Below are 16,512 nucleotides of genomic sequence, written 5' to 3' on the forward strand. Positions count from 1 at the left end.
CTTCCATGAGCAATCTTTATCTCAAGCCTCTTGCTTCCTCCAGCCCTGTAACAGCCAATCAGAGATACACAAAGATCTCAGGCTGCTGGGGAAGTCGTGTTGTCCTAATGACTGCCAACATGTTGGTGCGCCACTGCACTCAGCTAGCATGGGTTTGTTGGAGGAAGTCGTTGCCTACAAAATAATCATATTTAGCATGAAACCTGAAGACAGACCCCTTACAGATATGTATAGATAGTAGTATAAAGTCTGCAATTGTTGAAATCTCACAAATACTTAACCCGTTAGTGACCGCCAATACGCCTTTTAACGGCGGCCACTAACGGGCTTTATTCTGATGCATATGCCTTTTTACGGCACTGCATCAGGATAAAGTAAACAGAGCAGGGAGCGTCAAATCTCCCTGCTCTCAGCTGCTAGAGGCAGCTGAGGGCTGGGAGCGTCCCTGCTCTGCCGTGAGATCGATATTAGTATCGATCTCACCCGTTTAACCCTTCAGATGCGGTGCGCAATAGAGTGCACTGCATCTGAGTGGTTTTGGAGAGAGGGAGGGAGCTCCCTCTCTCTCCCACCGACACCCGGCGATACGATCGCCGAGTGTCTGTGTCTCCAATGGCAGCCGGGGGCCTAATAAAGGCCCCCAGGTCTGCCTGGAGCGAATGTCTGCTAGATCATGCCGGAGGCATGACCTAGCAGATGCCTGTCCGTTTTAAACGGACAGGCAGTAATACACTGCAATACAAAAGTATTGCACACAGAATAGGGGAGAATCCTGCTCTCCTATCTTAATCTATCACATATATAGAAGCAGCAGAATGGAGGACGGAGGATAATACAGCAGTAATGAGCAGTGTAGCTGTGAATCCAGCTCTGCGGTGAGATATAACACTTACCAGGAAGCTGCTGATGCAGCGTCTCACTCTGCTCCTGTTCTCCTCCTTCCCCTCCCCTTTCCATGGACTTCTATGGGCAGCTATAACCTGATCCCTCATTGCACACATAGTCCATTTTGTCATGAGGAGACAGAAAAGGCAGTAAATTCGGAGTGAGTGAACAGTTAGGAGGGAGGGGGTAAGCCTGGTAAGTGGAGAAAGATGTATTTTTCTCTAATAAGATATAGTGCAATGTTTTTTTTTATATTCGCTTGTACTATTGATTTATGCAAAGTTTGTTGAATAGTTAGTGACCATTTAAGGACTGGAAAACCACTGTAATAGTAAATGTTGTAGTTAGCTGCACAGCGGGTGAAAGGGAGCAGTGCTGTGAAGGGAAAAACTGTGAATGCTTCATTCTGAGGATAGATTGGATCCCTGCATTCGGCCCCCCACTAGTCAGAAAATGATGCCATATTCTAGTAATTTGCCATCACTACTTCTAGTGGAAACAACCCTTTATGCAAGGTTGAGCAAATTGTGGTGTAGAGTTAATTCCATATTACTTTAGAATGAATTAATTATTTTCTATATTAATGGTTTGTTACAACAGACAAACTAGATATTTTTGATATATTAATTAATATACCTGCTATCCTACTTTTACCAACTGAATTACTATCTCTTCTTTTCTGTGTCACCTTCAAGCTTTACTTATAAACTCCATTCACACCGGGAGATGTTTTAATCTTAGAACAGTGAGGATACGTATGCCAACAATTTCTAACGTTTCAAAACATTTACAATTCGTTTTGAGTATTTTCCACTAAAAAATCTTTCAAATGTATTACCTTTGTCTGATTACTTTTGCTTTTATTAAATTTAAGTTTATTTTTTAATATCCTTATTTAAAATAAGTTAATGCCCCATTACCTATGTAATGTTTGTTTGTTTGGATGGCTAGCTGAAAACATAGTTCCTTTTGTAGCAGCACTAGTGTCATTATTCAAAATAATACCTAACTTCATAGTGAAAATATCCCCAAATAAGGGCTTTGATGTTTTTTGTATTTGCATTAGAAACTGAAAATCCGAAAAATCCATTATGGTTAATGATTTATGACAAATTACAGTCAGCATGTGCGGTGCTTCAAAATAGGCATCTTTCTCTGTCAGTCTAATAAACAAATTCTATTGTGAGACTAGATTCTAACAAGATATTGTGAAAAAATATTAAATTTTCATTACACTTAAACCGGTTGCCTGATAAAGAAAACCGCTGTCCATATGCCCTATTAGGCATATGAACATCATAGGGAGGGTTCCCACACTCTAAGTCTCCCTTTATGAGCCAGAGTGGAGAGCTTCCAAGAAATAATGGTTCCCGCTCTGGTGGACTCTGCCCAACAATGTATTGTATTACATGGTTGTTTACTCTATTGAATGGGTGTCATGTTATACTATAAGTGCCCTGCAGTGGGCACTGCAGGGAGAATGTAGGGTTGGACAAGACTTACCTCAGTATTACCAGCTGATTGCGGTGGTTTCTTAAGGAATTGTAGTCTGCTCCCACTCTTCCTTGTCAGCATACTCCCAGCCTAACGCTCTAACTCACGTGATTTCCCAGTCACATATCTCTTTATCATACAGTAAGTGCTATATCTATTTCCCTGTATTTAGGCCGGCATGAGATGGCATAGTGGGAAAATAAAGGGAGACAGTTTAGGATTCAAAATTACTCATGGATTCCACCGTTTCAAAGGCTTCAAAAACTAGCCAAGCGAAGCTTGTTGCACCAGTAAAATGACTCTAGATATGGTGCACGGCAGGACAAGACACAGAAAAGAAGAGGTTTTTTTCTATAGGCAATACTTCCAGTTCTAGTCTGCACTTGTTTTCATATGAGACCCTATATATACTCCAGATGTTGGTGCTTGCACCATTTTTGGAAGCAGATTTTCATGAAGTGTCTCTGCTGTGAGTGATCTACTTTAAAATCTTGCACTTTCTAAGATTTCACATTAATATAAATGCATTTTAAAATTTGTCCAAGCCCTGTTTCTGGGAACCAAGGATCAACGGGGGGGGGGGGGGTGGTGGCCCGCCCATTTGTATAATATTCCTGTAGCTGAACGATCTATCAAGTACCTGGGCATTCGCATTGGGCACACTACTGAATCCCTTTACCGTTTGCATTATCTCCCCTTATTTACGAAAATTCTACACGACTTGAGGAGGTGGCATGGTCTACCACTCTCTTTATTGGGGAGAAACCACCTTCTCAAGATGATGTGCTTTTCTAAATTATTGTACCCGCTACAAACCCTACCACTTCTTTTGAAAGATATAGATGTCTCAAGGTTGTATAAGGCTTTTTCTCTTTTCCTCTGGAAAGGGAGGAGGCCTCGCATACGTCTGGACAAGCTTATGGCCACCAAGGAGCGGGGTGGCATTAACTTGCCTAATGTACAGGGATACAATTTAGCTTGTTTAGCGCGACATGTAAGAGATTGGGTTGCACACACTAGTTATCATTCTGATCATGCTCTTGAATCGCATTTTTGTGCCCCATGGAACCTCTGCACGCTTCTACACTCCTCCCTCTCAGCCATGCCTAGGTACATAAAGCAATCTGTGCTCTGTAGGGATACTTTCATGGCTTGGAGGGCGATGAGACGGAGCTATGGTTTGTCTTTTCGAATCTCCAAATATCTTCCCCTATGGAACCATCCGGAATTTGCTCAAGGTAGAGACAGTAGTCTTTTTGCAGAGTGGAGGGAGAAAGGTATTCTTAGAGTGGAACATCTGCTCCATGACACGGATCCGAGATGGCTTACTGGTCAAGAGTTGATCGATAAATTTGGGCTACGACCTTTTCAATGTATTCAATATGCTTAGGTTCAACATTTGTTTGGGAATGCACTTAGGGCTGTTGGTAGAGAAGTAGTTACAAATGATATGGATAAAGCTCTTTTTCAACATACTGGAATGATGTCTGTCTCCAATATATATTGTAAAATCAGGGATAGCTTGATTGTTACTCCACCGGACCACTTCTTTACAAAATGGGAACAACAATTAGGTGATAATGACCTTTGGGATAAAATCCTGATGGGATGGGGTTCAGTTCGGAAACATGTGATGAGAGAGGTGTGGAGGGACACTCAATTTCGTATAATGCACCGAGTCCTTCTATGCCTGATCGCCTGTTTGCCTGTCCCTAATGTCATGTTCCTAGAATGGACCTATTCCACGGTTTGTGGCAATGTTCCGCAGTTTAGCCCTTGTGGTCTCGGATCTGTGACATGATGGACACTTTGTGGGGATTGACCTTGCCAATGTCTCCTGTCCTTTTCCACTATTGGGAGGAGGAGACAGATGGTGGCAGAGAAGAGGGGAGACAACCTGTCTCAATTGTTTCACCTGATCTGTTTGGTAGTTAAGCGATTACTGTTACAGCACTGGTTGGTATCGACAATACCAACTATGCAAAGTGTAATGAGCCAACTGAAACAATGTTTACACATAGAACGATTAGATGCTGAGCGCATGAAAACCAAACGCACTAAAAAAAAATTATGAAGTGGAGAGCATTTCTGGTGAGGCATTTATCTGACTCGGAACTTCAACAGGCGGTGTCTCCCTTCACGCTAACTGCATGGTACTTTAAACTTTAAAGGGTACGATGGGTCGTCTGCAACTCCGTGACAGCTAAACATTTTACCAAGATTAGTTAGGATTTTTCCTTTTCCCGGGAGGGGGGAGGGGCTTCTGTCCCCATTCTTCCTTGTCTTTTGATTTTACTATCTCCTGTTTTATGATACTAAACAATGTGCAATTTCTTTGATTCTTGTAATACTTATTATTGTATTATTGTTTATTATGTTTGAGCATGTGTGCTCATCTTTGTTGTATGGTTTTGTATAACTTGAAAACAATAAAAAAATTGGAAAAAATTAAATAATTTGTCCAAAAATGTGAAAGGTTATTTGAAAGATTATTTGATTTTACGTAGTGAAAGAACAGATATCATCATTTTAACTCCACGTCTCATGCTCATAATTATAATTTAAAAAAACACAACTCTGAAATACTAAACATCTAAAAGAAGGACATGTCAAGTCACCAGATAATTCATTCAGGCTCTATACCTGTCATTGCCCCCTTTACCCGGCAATCCTCCGTTCCACCGCGATCAGCCAGTTCATCTTGTGCGGCTGATATGCTAATTTAGGAATAAATTGAGAATTTCGCGGTTCCCACTGCCCAGTTGTCAAAGGGGTGTAAACCTAAGAATCTCTGACAGGTTATTGTCAAATTATTTCTAAATTAGCTTATCTGCTGCCTGAGATGAGCAGGCTGATAGCGAGACAAAACAGAGGATGATTGCAGGTGAATCCCTACAAAGATAAAATAAACTGATCTAGAATCAGGGAGACGCCAGCCATGAAGGTATGGAGCCAGCTTAACTTTTCTAGGGACATTACAGGTCCTCTTTAAGAAACAAAAACTACTTTTAAATCTTTTGTCAGGTGCAAGAGCTTGTTCATGCTGAATATATAATCAAACTTTCTTTAAAAAAACATAATTTATATGCTTACATTGCCATTTGAGACAAATCCTTGTGACTGATAGTCATCTTTACCATTCCCGAATTATGACTCCCACACAAAACACTGAGGGAATTAAATGTGATCGTGTTATCTCCAATAACAAATCATGCGCCTGAAGTCCCCTCAGCCCACACTCTAATATTTGTCCCTGATTCAAGTAATAACAATCCACTAGCTTTATTTTAGCGTATTACTCTTTGATGCTCATTAGGAAAAGGAATTTATTAGCATAATAACAGAAATGGCAATAAAATATCAACTCCATTAACATGAATGGGCTGAGCTTCCTTATCAGAAACAGCTGCATGTGTATAGACAGTGTAGGGGCAGGTACTGCAGTAAAGGGGACAGTGTTCCTCGTTCTGCTGATTGTGGATATCTAGGGTCTGGGACCCCCTTAAACCACACACTAATGGCCTTCCCTAAGGATAATCCGGAAAACTCCCTTTAAATAATTGTAATTTCGGTAATCAGAAGCTACTGGAAAGATAATTCCCATTCTCCAATCATATCCAATTTTAAAATAAATATATTGCAATAAGTATGATGAAAATAAATTATTGTGTCCAAAAATTGACAACTTTTGGACACTGTAAATCCTTATCCGGATTGGACACTGTCAAATTTTCCTTGAAATGAGCCATTTGTACTGTCAATGCATTTTTTCTTTGGTATTCATAACCCTGTGGCTCCAAAATATTTAAACAGATGGTCATTCTAGACAAATGTTACCAATGGATATCTATTTAAAATTTTATATCTATCTTTTATTCATATTAAATCATTCTGATAATATAAGTACAGTGAAACCTCTATAAAAACAACCTCCTTGAGAAGATCACTTCCTTATACAGACCAAACTTTCTGACAGATTTTTCAGTTCCACCATATGCTATGCCTACTGCCCTTCTTCTCAGAGAAGACTACCTCCCTAGAAGACCACTTTTTAATGCAATTTTAGGTGGTCATCTCAAAGAGGTTTCACTGTATATCATTTCCATTTAATCTTTATAATAATGGTGTGGTATGTGGTCAGCCTCAGTAAATTTTAATTACCTAACAGTATTCTCATAAAATGGCAATGGAAGACAGAAATATTCAAAGGAACACTCAGTCCCTGTTACTGACACAAGCCCTAGCGGTGCTTGCCACAGGGGCAGTACTTGTTTCTTTTGGCAGCATTTGAAAATGCAATATAAACCCAACAAAAAACCCAGCCTAAACCACTGACAGGTTAAGTAAATAGCATTGATTATCTTGTTACAATGGCACCAGTTAAGGGGTAGGATATATTAGGCAACAAGCAAACATTCATTGTAGACAACTGGGTCAGAGAATTTCCAAAACGTCAGGTCTTGTGGGGTGTTCTCGGTATGCAGTGGCAAGTACCTAACAAAAGTGGTAAAAAGAATGACAACCAGTGAACCAGTGACAGGGTTAAGGGCACCCAGGCTCATTGATGTGTTTGTGGAGCAACAGCTAACCTGTTTGGTCTGATCCTATAGAAGAGTTACTGCAGCAGAAATAGCTGAAACATGTTATGCTGGCTATGGTAGAACACACACTGCATCGAAGCTTGCTGCATTTGGGAATGCGTAGCCACAGACTGGTCAAACTGCCCATGCTAACACCTGCCACCGCTGAAAGTGCTTACAATGGGCACTTGAGCATCAGAATTGGACCATGGAGCAATGGAAGAAGGTGGTCTGGTCAACAACATTTTCTTGTGCATCATGTGAACAGTCGGTTGCATATGCGTCGCTTACCTGGGGAAGGGATGGAACCAGAATTCACTATGGGAAGAAGGCAAGCCAGCAGAGGCAGTGTAATGCTTTGGGCCATGTTCTGCTGGGAGACCTTGGGTCCTGGCATTCATAAGGATGTTACTTTGACACATACTTAAACATTGTTGCTGACCAAGTACACCCCTTCATTGCAAAGTGTTTTCCCTAATGGCAATGGCCTCTTTCGGCAGGGTAATGCGCTCTGCCACACAAAAAGTGTTTTCAGGAATGGTTTGAAGAACATGACAAAGAGTTCAAGGTGTTGGCTTGGCCTTCAAATTCTCCAGATTTAAATATGATTGAGCATCGGTGGGATGTGCTGGAAAAACAAGTCCAATCCATGGAGGCCCTACCCCACAATTTACAGGACTTAAAGGATCTGCTGCTAATGTCTTGATACCAGAGGACACCTTAAGAGGTCTTGTGGAGTCCATGCCTCGACCATGCAGGTGGTTTTAATGTTATGATTGAACGGTGTATATGCCATGTACTGCATAAAATTGTATAAGGTTATCAAGAAAGCATAGGTATTTAGAAAACTTTCTGGATTTGTAGGCATCTGGCTACAAACCCATTGCTCATGCAGCTTCATTATTCACTAGAGCTGATTTACTGATGTGATTGCGCCTAATCCTTTTTGTAAAACACGCATAATGTTGCATCAAGTTTTGTTCCTATTTATGAAGCAAATGCACCAAAAAGAGTAAATGTTTGTCTTACTAGAGACTTTTCAAAAGTGTCTCGAAACCGAGGTGTAGCTTAACAAAAATTTGTCTCTACAAAACTGTTGCAGATCAGTGCATTTTAAACCATGCCCATTTCCTCTAAGCCAGGTTCCAAAAATTTGAGCCAGAATTCCTGCGCATTTTAAATGGTAAATCTGCTACACTGTGCCAGAAATACAGACTTTGCCCAAAGTCAAAAGTTGTTGGGTGGTCATTAAAGGTGTTTTCCCCTGGGACCAGCTGTAATCTGTGAGGGAAATTGACAACAAGTGTTCAATATCCCTGCAGTGATCTCCACTATGGTTAACATTTGAAGGTGCCAAACTGGGGATACCCTTCTAATAACTTATGCTTCCCTGAGGGAATTTGCAAAAAGATTTTCTTAAGCAGACAACCCTTTTAGAGGGTTAAACAGAAAGTTCCGTGTAAACAGATATTTTGGGCAGGGAAGAGGCTGACTGTAATATTCTTCAAATGGGATTACAGATTGGAAGTCCAGGAAAATGTCTGCCCTCCCAAAATCAATACTTTGTATCATAGCGCTGAGATTCTCCCAGAAACAGTTATATACAGTTAGATCCAGAATTATTTGGACAGTGACACAAGTTTTAGCATGTTAGCTGTTTACCAAAACATATTGAATATACAGTTATATAATCAATATTAATGTGCAGACTCTCAGCTTTAATGTGAGGGTATTCACATCCTAATTTGAGAAAGAGTTTAGGAATTACAGCTCTTTAATATGTAGTTGCCTCTTTTTCAAGGGATCAAAGGTAATTGAATAATTATCTCAAAAGCTATTTAATGGGCTGCATGGGCCATTCCCTCGTTAATACATCATCAATTAAGCAGGTAAAAGGTCTGAAGTTGATTCCAGGTGTGACATTTGCATTTGGAAGCTGTTGCTGTGAACCCACAACATGAGGTTAAAAGAGCTCTCAATGCAAGTGAAACAGACCATCGTTAGGCTGAAAAAAATGAAGAAATCCATCAGAGAGATAGCAAAAATGTTAGGAGTGGTCAAATCAACAGTTTGGTACATTCCTGAAAAAAAAAAAGCAGCGCTGCACTGGTGATCTCGTGAACTCCAAAAGGCCTGGACGTCCACAGAAGAGAACAGCAGTGAATGATCGCAGGATCCTTTCAATGATGAAGAAAAACCCTTCACAACATCTACCCAAGTGAAGAACACTTTCCTGGAAGTAGGTGCATCAGTATCTAAGTCTACCATAAAGAGAAGACTTCATGAGAGCAAATACAAAGGGTTCACCACAAGGTGTAAACCATTAATCAGCCTCAAAATTAGAAAGGCCAGATTAGACTTTGCCAAACAACATCTAAAGAAGCCAACCCAGTTCTGGAATAGCATGAAACTAAGATCAACCTGTACCCGACTGATGGGAGGAAGAAATATGGAGAAGGCTTGGAATGGCTCATGATCCAAAGCACACCACATCCTCTGTAATACATGGTGGAGGCAGTGTGATGGCATGGGCATGCATGGCTGCCAAAGGCACTGGGTCACTAGTGTTTATTGATGATGTGATTGAAGACAGAAGCAGCCGGGTGGATTCTGAAGTGTTCAGGGATATACTTTCTGCTCAGATTCAACCAAATGCAGAAAGGTTGATTGGACGTCGCTTCACAGTACAGATGGACAATGACCCAAAACATACTGCAAAAGCAACCCAGGAGTTTATTAAGGCAAAGAAGTGGAATATTCTGCAATGGCCAAGTCAATCACCAGATCTCAACCCGATCGAGCATGCATTTCATTTGCTTAAGACAAAACTTAAGGCAGAAAGACCCACAAACAAGCAACAACTGAAGACAGCTGCAGTAAAGGTCTGGCAAAGCATCACAAAAGAGGAAACCAAGAAGCGTTTGGTGATGTCCTTGGGTTCCAGACTTCAGGCAGTCATTGCCTGCAATGGGTTCTCTACAAAGTATTAAGAAAAAAGAAAAAAACATTTTATTTATGGTAATGTTAATTTGTCCAATTACGTTTGAGCCCCTGAAATTAGGAGGCTGTGTATAAAAATGGTTGCAATTCCTAAGCGTTTCACAGGATATTTTTGTTCAACCCTTTGAATTAACCCCATAGTGACCACCAATACGCCTTTTCACGCCTGTCACTAAGGGGTCTTAGGCTAGGCCGCCGCCTTTTCACGGTGGCCCAGTCTAAGTCCTGCACGGGTGTCCCGTGCACCGGGGCTCTGCTGTTTGATGACAGCTGGGCTCCTGCTCCAACGCCCGCAATCGAAGTTTACTTAGATCGCGGTCAATTAACCCGTTAAAGGCCGCCGTCAATAGTGACCACAGCATTTAACTTGTTAAACATTTAACAGTGGGAGTGAGCTCCCTCTCTCACCCATCGGCGGCCCGCAAATGCAATTGCGGGTTTCCGATGGGGTGTCATGGCAGCCGGGGGCCTGATAAAGGCCCCCAGGTCTGCCCTGGGCATATGCCTATTAGGACGCGCCGGAGGACTTGGTCATTAAGGCCTAAAATAGGCTGGTCACTAAGGGGTTAAACCTGAATGTCACTGTCCAAACAATTCTGTACCTAGCTATATATATATATATATATATATATATATATATATATATATATATATATATATATGAATAATTAGCAGCTCTTTTTATAAGCTGTGCTTATAATAACTGTTAAATTTAAGTTTAATGGTGCTGTGAGAGCTCTAATATTTTAACGCTGAACTGATTTTGGGTTTAATTTCCAGGTCTGAAGCTGATAAATTATTTTAATATGAACCTACTTTGTCACTGGAAGAATGCAGAAGTAAATGAGACTAAAGATTTGCATATAATTTCACTATTGGTTTGAGGATAAGATTTTACTTTAATAAAGGAGTATTGTATTATGATGATGTTAAAACATTTGTTATAAAGATATTAGTTTACCAGAACTAGGAAATAATTAAGTGACATACATGATTAGAAGGGGAATAAAACTCGGATTATCAAAACAACTGTACAACATGAAAAATGAAAAATTAAAGTGAATAAGACATTGCAAAAGCAGGTTAAATTATCAAATTTATTATTTATTTATCAAAATTAATAGCTGCCCCATATGAAAGGGGTTGTGTCATAAAGACAACCCCATCCATATGCCCTTTTAGGGTATAATGGCATCATAGAAGTGGTCCTCCTCTCTGGCGGACCCAACCCATCCATTGAATTCAATGGTTGGTCATTTAATTAAAAGGTCGCAATGTAATACTATATTACCCCTGCAGCATCTGGCCAGACGGGACTTTCCCCCCAATGCTGGGCCCGCTTTTGTTCAAATAGGGGTTGTCGTCTTATCATTGAGAATCATACATTCAGCCATCCAATGTGTGACTCTCATACAGCATTGTGTTGTATTTTTCTAATTACTAGCTTTTATACCCAGCGTTGCTCGGGAGGATGACTTACGGTATAGATAGAGTAAAAGCTCACTATTTAAATACCTCTCAGTATGAATTTAATTGCTACCTCTCGATATGAATTTAATTGCTAGAGAGTGTAAATAATGTTATTGGAAGCATAAAAGAAATGAAATGAAGCAATATATTCATTACAGATTTATATAGTGTTGATTAAAGACTGCATGTTTCTATTCCAACGCTCTCTTGTAAACAATGCGCTGGAAATATGAAAGCTGCACTGTGATTGGTTGCTATGGTCAACAAATCCAGTTTTTCTATTAGACAGTTGTGTTAAATGAGGTTCAATCTTCTCCCATAAGTTCCAAGATGTCTGTCATTGCAATCAGCACAACACATTGTTCTCGTATAAGGCACAAGATGGCTGGTATCACCATAGCAACCGGCACAATCCATACTTCAGACATAAGCCCCAAGATGGCTGTTATCACCATAGTAACCAGCACAACACATTCTTCTCATATAAACTACAGTGGCTCTCATTATGAGACATATATAACATTGTAATTTTCAGTAACCACTAACATTGAAAGTCTAATTTATATCAATAACCAAAAGAATTGTCTGTAACATGGATATAAAAATGAACGTTATAATGGATTGTGTCCATATCAAATTTGGAGACATTTCCATTACAGTGACGTCCCGTTACTGCACAGAGCGTAAGTGTGTGGATGAACAAATAGATTTTAATCTCACTAATACCCCTCCCCCATACTATTTATAGTAGCAAAGCATTGATGACTCGCCCCCTTTCTGCCTGAAAACACAAATTTGCATAAACACCACCTTTCCTAACCCGGCCTGCTGGACTGTCTCCCACAAAACGGGGTTGTTGGCAAATTTAACAAAATACACAACCTGCCTATATATACTAACCTTTATCCAGTATAGTAGAAGGACTGTGATGTCTCCCATGTTACATGTAGGAAGTTGTTCTGATCATGTCCCAGGAAAACACAGCAGAGATGGCTTCTCTTTGTAGCAAGAAATGGAGTGCGGTCTTGTAAGGAATATTGTGCGTCCTCTCCTGGATGTGGAGTCTGGTGGCAGCAGGCGGTGTATTAGATGTGTGTCTGGTCTCTGAATAATGTACCGGGAGGCAGATTATGATGTCAGCAGCAGCAGTGTGACATCACTCTGGTTGTTACATCCCTACCAGCAGCCAATCAGGTAAGCTTTTATCATTTCCAAAGCAGGTATTAAAAATCCAAGCAGCGATCTGATTGGTTGTTATGGCTTACAGATGACGTGATCCATTTTAAACCAATGAAAAATCGGGCTTCAAACAAACTTTCGAAAATATATAATAGATGGGAACTACTTGACAATATTGAGACTCCCATCAATAATGCATTCATTATTATAAATAAACCCACATTTCAATATTATTGAGCTATTTCTTACTGTTTCAAGTTAGGCAACAACGGATATGATTGCTAATATGGCTCCCACAAAGGTTGTGACCCTAAAGGCAAAATCTGTCTAGTTATAGAGTAATTTAAGAATTGGCGTTGTGTCACTTGATAAGTCAGCAGATTTGCCATTCAGGAGTCAGAAAATCTGTAAAATCAGATAGATGTCAACCAATCTATATGGAAATGTATTCAAATTACTTAATATAATTTTTAGATATATCCATATGCTCAGGGATCTCTTTGGAACCCACTAGTTGTAATGAATACACAAATTAAAAAGTCCATGTCTAATAGCAAACCTAAAATCGGATCGTCAGTGTTTCAAAAATGTTGAAAGATTTTGGCACCCATAAATTGACATGCCTAAAAAAAAAACCTTCCAGTCACATGCTACAAAGAAAATAAGATAACCAGCAAAAATACCAAGCATGGTAAAATTCCTTTGATCTGGCATATATCCAGAAATTCTGACAGTCTTGAACAATGGCGGATTATAATATGGGCGTTTCGGGCGGTCGCCCGGGGCCCGAGGCTGCCAGGGGGCCCATCGCAGCCCGAACCGCACACTATCTTAAAAAACTATGCAGCGCTGCTAGCTGCCGCGCTGCCCGCTTCCAACTGAATCTGCGTCTGCAGGACGCAGATTCAGTTGGGTTGAATGCTGGAGCCTCGCTCCAGCATTCACTCTGCCGTGAGCGGCTCGGTGCAGGCAGGCGCGATGTAGTGACGTCATCGCGCCTGCCTGCACGGAGTCACTCACAGCACAGTGCAAAGGAGGAGAAGCATCCCCCACCGTCGTGGGAACCGGGATAGGTAAGCAATTATGGTTTTTTTAATTATTAGGTACGTACATATGGGGCATTATACTGTGTCAGCTATGGGGGCATTACGCTGTGTCAGCTATGGGGGCATTATACTGTGTCAGCTATGGGGCATTATGCTGTGTCAGCTATGGGGGCATTATACTGTGTCAGCTATGGGGCATTATACTGTGTCAGCTATGGGGCATTATACTGTGTCAGCTGTGGGGCATTATACTGTGTCAGCTATGGGGGCATTATACTGTGTCGCAGCTATGGGGCATTATACTGTGTCGCAGCTATGGGGGCATTATACTGTGTCAGCTATGGGGGCATTATACTGTGTCAGCTATGGGGGCATTATACTGTGTCACCTCTATGGGGCATTATACTGTGTCAGCTATGGGGCATTATACTGTGTCAGCTATGGGGCATTATACTGTGTCAGCTATGGGGCATTATACTGTGTCAGCTATGGGGCATTATACTGTGTAGCAGCTATGGAGGCATTATACTGTGCTATTATATTTAGGGGCACAGTGTGTGGCACCATGATAATATTATCTTTGTTTATAGGTGTGGAAATGTTGGAAAAGTGAGGAGCCAAAGACATCTGAGTGGCAAATTCTGCAGAAATGGGTCATGGCCGGGAAAAGTCGTCATGAAGTCTGGACTGGATGGAGAAGAGGAAAAAAACTACGTCGTCACCTGTGAGTCACTAGATTTATAGACAATCTGTCATCTCTACTGACATGTTTATTATGGGAAATCCTTGTATTTCACAAAGTCTTTGTGCAGTCCAGGACTGATAGACAAATAAGTGTTACTATTCCCCTTGTCAGGAGAATGTGTCCCTACACGGTGCGATACTGTCAGCGATGGTTGGAGACTGTCAGTATGTGGGGACACAGCCTTTTGACAAGGGCAGTAGTAACACCCATTTGTTAATGTCTGGACAAAAAGGAAGTGTTAACAATAGTTACAGGGCGGCGGTGGAGAAGGGGGGCCCAACTATCGGTAACAGCCCAGGGCCCATGGTCTACTTAATCCGCCACTGGTCTTGAACTTTATTACTAGAACAAAGAGAAATAATTTCAACTTAATCAATCACGCAAATTTATATCGCTTTTACATATTTTTTTGCACAAATCAGTAGTATGCGTAAAAACATGACATTTAGTAATTTATCTTAATAGGGAAAGTGGCATATTCCTAACCTTCCAGCAACCTGTAGTTCCCTTTTTCCTGCCTAAAAGCAGGGCCATATTTGCCACTAGGAACTAGTGCACTGTTTGCCCACTGTCGGCAGCGAGAGAGGGAGGGAGATAAGCAATGCTCCCACCTCTCTTTTGTGTGTGGCGCTATCTACAGGGGGCTGTGTGTGGCACTATCTACAAGAGGAGGCTGTGTGCGGAGCTATCTACATGGGGCTGTGTGGCATTATATACAAAAGAGGGGCTGTGTGTGGTGCTTTCTACATGGAGGGCTATGTGTGGCGCTATCTACACGGGGGGCTGTGTGTGGCACTATCTACAGGGGGCTGTGTGTTGTCTCTTTAATTTGTTTTCTTTTAACCTATTGTTAAACTACCTTATACTAAAAATTGTAGTGGGAAGGAAACAGCTTTGAGAGAAAGGACATCATAGGTTGTGGGGTGAACTACAGCTCTCAGCAGGTGCATTCATATTAATCTATTTTAAGTAACAACTGCCATCATATCCTTTGTCTCAAAGTTTTCTACTTCCATCTACAGTTCTCAGCATGATCAACGGTGCGTAATGCACTGAAGTACAAACTTTGAGACTCTTCAGTATAACCCTTAGATTTAGCATATATTTTTAAACTACAACTCTCAGCAGTCATAGCTATTATGTTCTGACTCTCATCAGTCATCATATTACAGAAGAGCCCCCTGTCCACAACAAGTCATGGTCATGGTCAGAGGTATGTTTGTTGCAATGACACTTGCCTTATGAATAGTGTACTGGGACTGAACCTCAATAATGATGGTGGGATGTCCTGAAACAGTCAACCTTGACACAGGGACACATTATAGTAGACCACAATTCAGAGGCATGTTAAGGGGTGGAACTGTCCAAAACGTCCAGCGTAGTGGAAAATTGTAGTATAAGTCGGGAACTTTTAACATCACATCACTTTTAGGCTGTGTTCACATTGAGTTTTTTTGCAGGAGGAAAATTCCTCCTGCAAAAACTGCTCCAGTAGGTTTTTGCACAGTGGTTTGACAAAAACTCGTCAAAACACTCGTCGAGGTTTTTTTTCCCTCTTTCTGACTGATTGAAATGGAGTTTTAGAGGCGGAAACCGTCTCAAGATGGGTCATGACCCTTCTTTTTACCGCGACGCGTTTTTTTTACTCGCGGTAAAAAAACTCGTCCAACTCCCATTGAAATCAATGGGAGGCATTTTCGGGCGTTTTTTGAGGAGTTTTTTGGTGCGGTTTCCGCGTCAAAAAACTTGTCAAAAAAACTCAGTGTGAACATAGCCTTTGGGAGATTTATGTTCCCCCCCCCCTAAACTGAGGCTTTCTGAGAGCGCCCCTGCAAATTGTGGCTGGATAGAGCTCCCCAGTAAATTTTAGCTGTCTGAGAGCACCATCATAAACTGTGCGAGCGCCACTGAGTGACAGATGAGCGGCACCTATTTTACGGAGCGGTCAGTGACTGATTTCCGTTGTGTCTGAACTAATTTGGGGGTTCTAATCTGAGATCTTAATTACTTTAAGGGGTCTAATCCGGGTCTAAATTATTTTAGGGGGTCTAGTCTGAATGGCACAGGGCAATATTTATGGCACAACTTTATATGGGTCACTATAGATGACACA

At 41.1% G+C, this 16,512-nt stretch overlaps 1 long non-coding RNA gene across 1 annotated transcript in view; it reads right to left on the bottom strand.

Annotated features, from left to right (window-relative positions):
* Positions 1-12,592, bottom strand: part of LOC142741369 (uncharacterized) — a 149,082-nt gene extending 136,490 nt beyond the window's left edge. The window contains exon 1 of the long non-coding RNA XR_012881111.1: positions 12,330-12,592. This is a non-coding gene — a long non-coding RNA (uncharacterized LOC142741369). The remainder of the gene's footprint in view (positions 1-12,329) is intronic.
* Positions 12,593-16,512: the final 3,920 nt, after the last annotated feature.

Source organism: Rhinoderma darwinii, chromosome 2, assembly GCF_050947455.1.
Source record: "Rhinoderma darwinii isolate aRhiDar2 chromosome 2, aRhiDar2.hap1, whole genome shotgun sequence".
Classification (NCBI taxonomy): domain Eukaryota; kingdom Metazoa; phylum Chordata; class Amphibia; order Anura; family Rhinodermatidae; genus Rhinoderma; species Rhinoderma darwinii.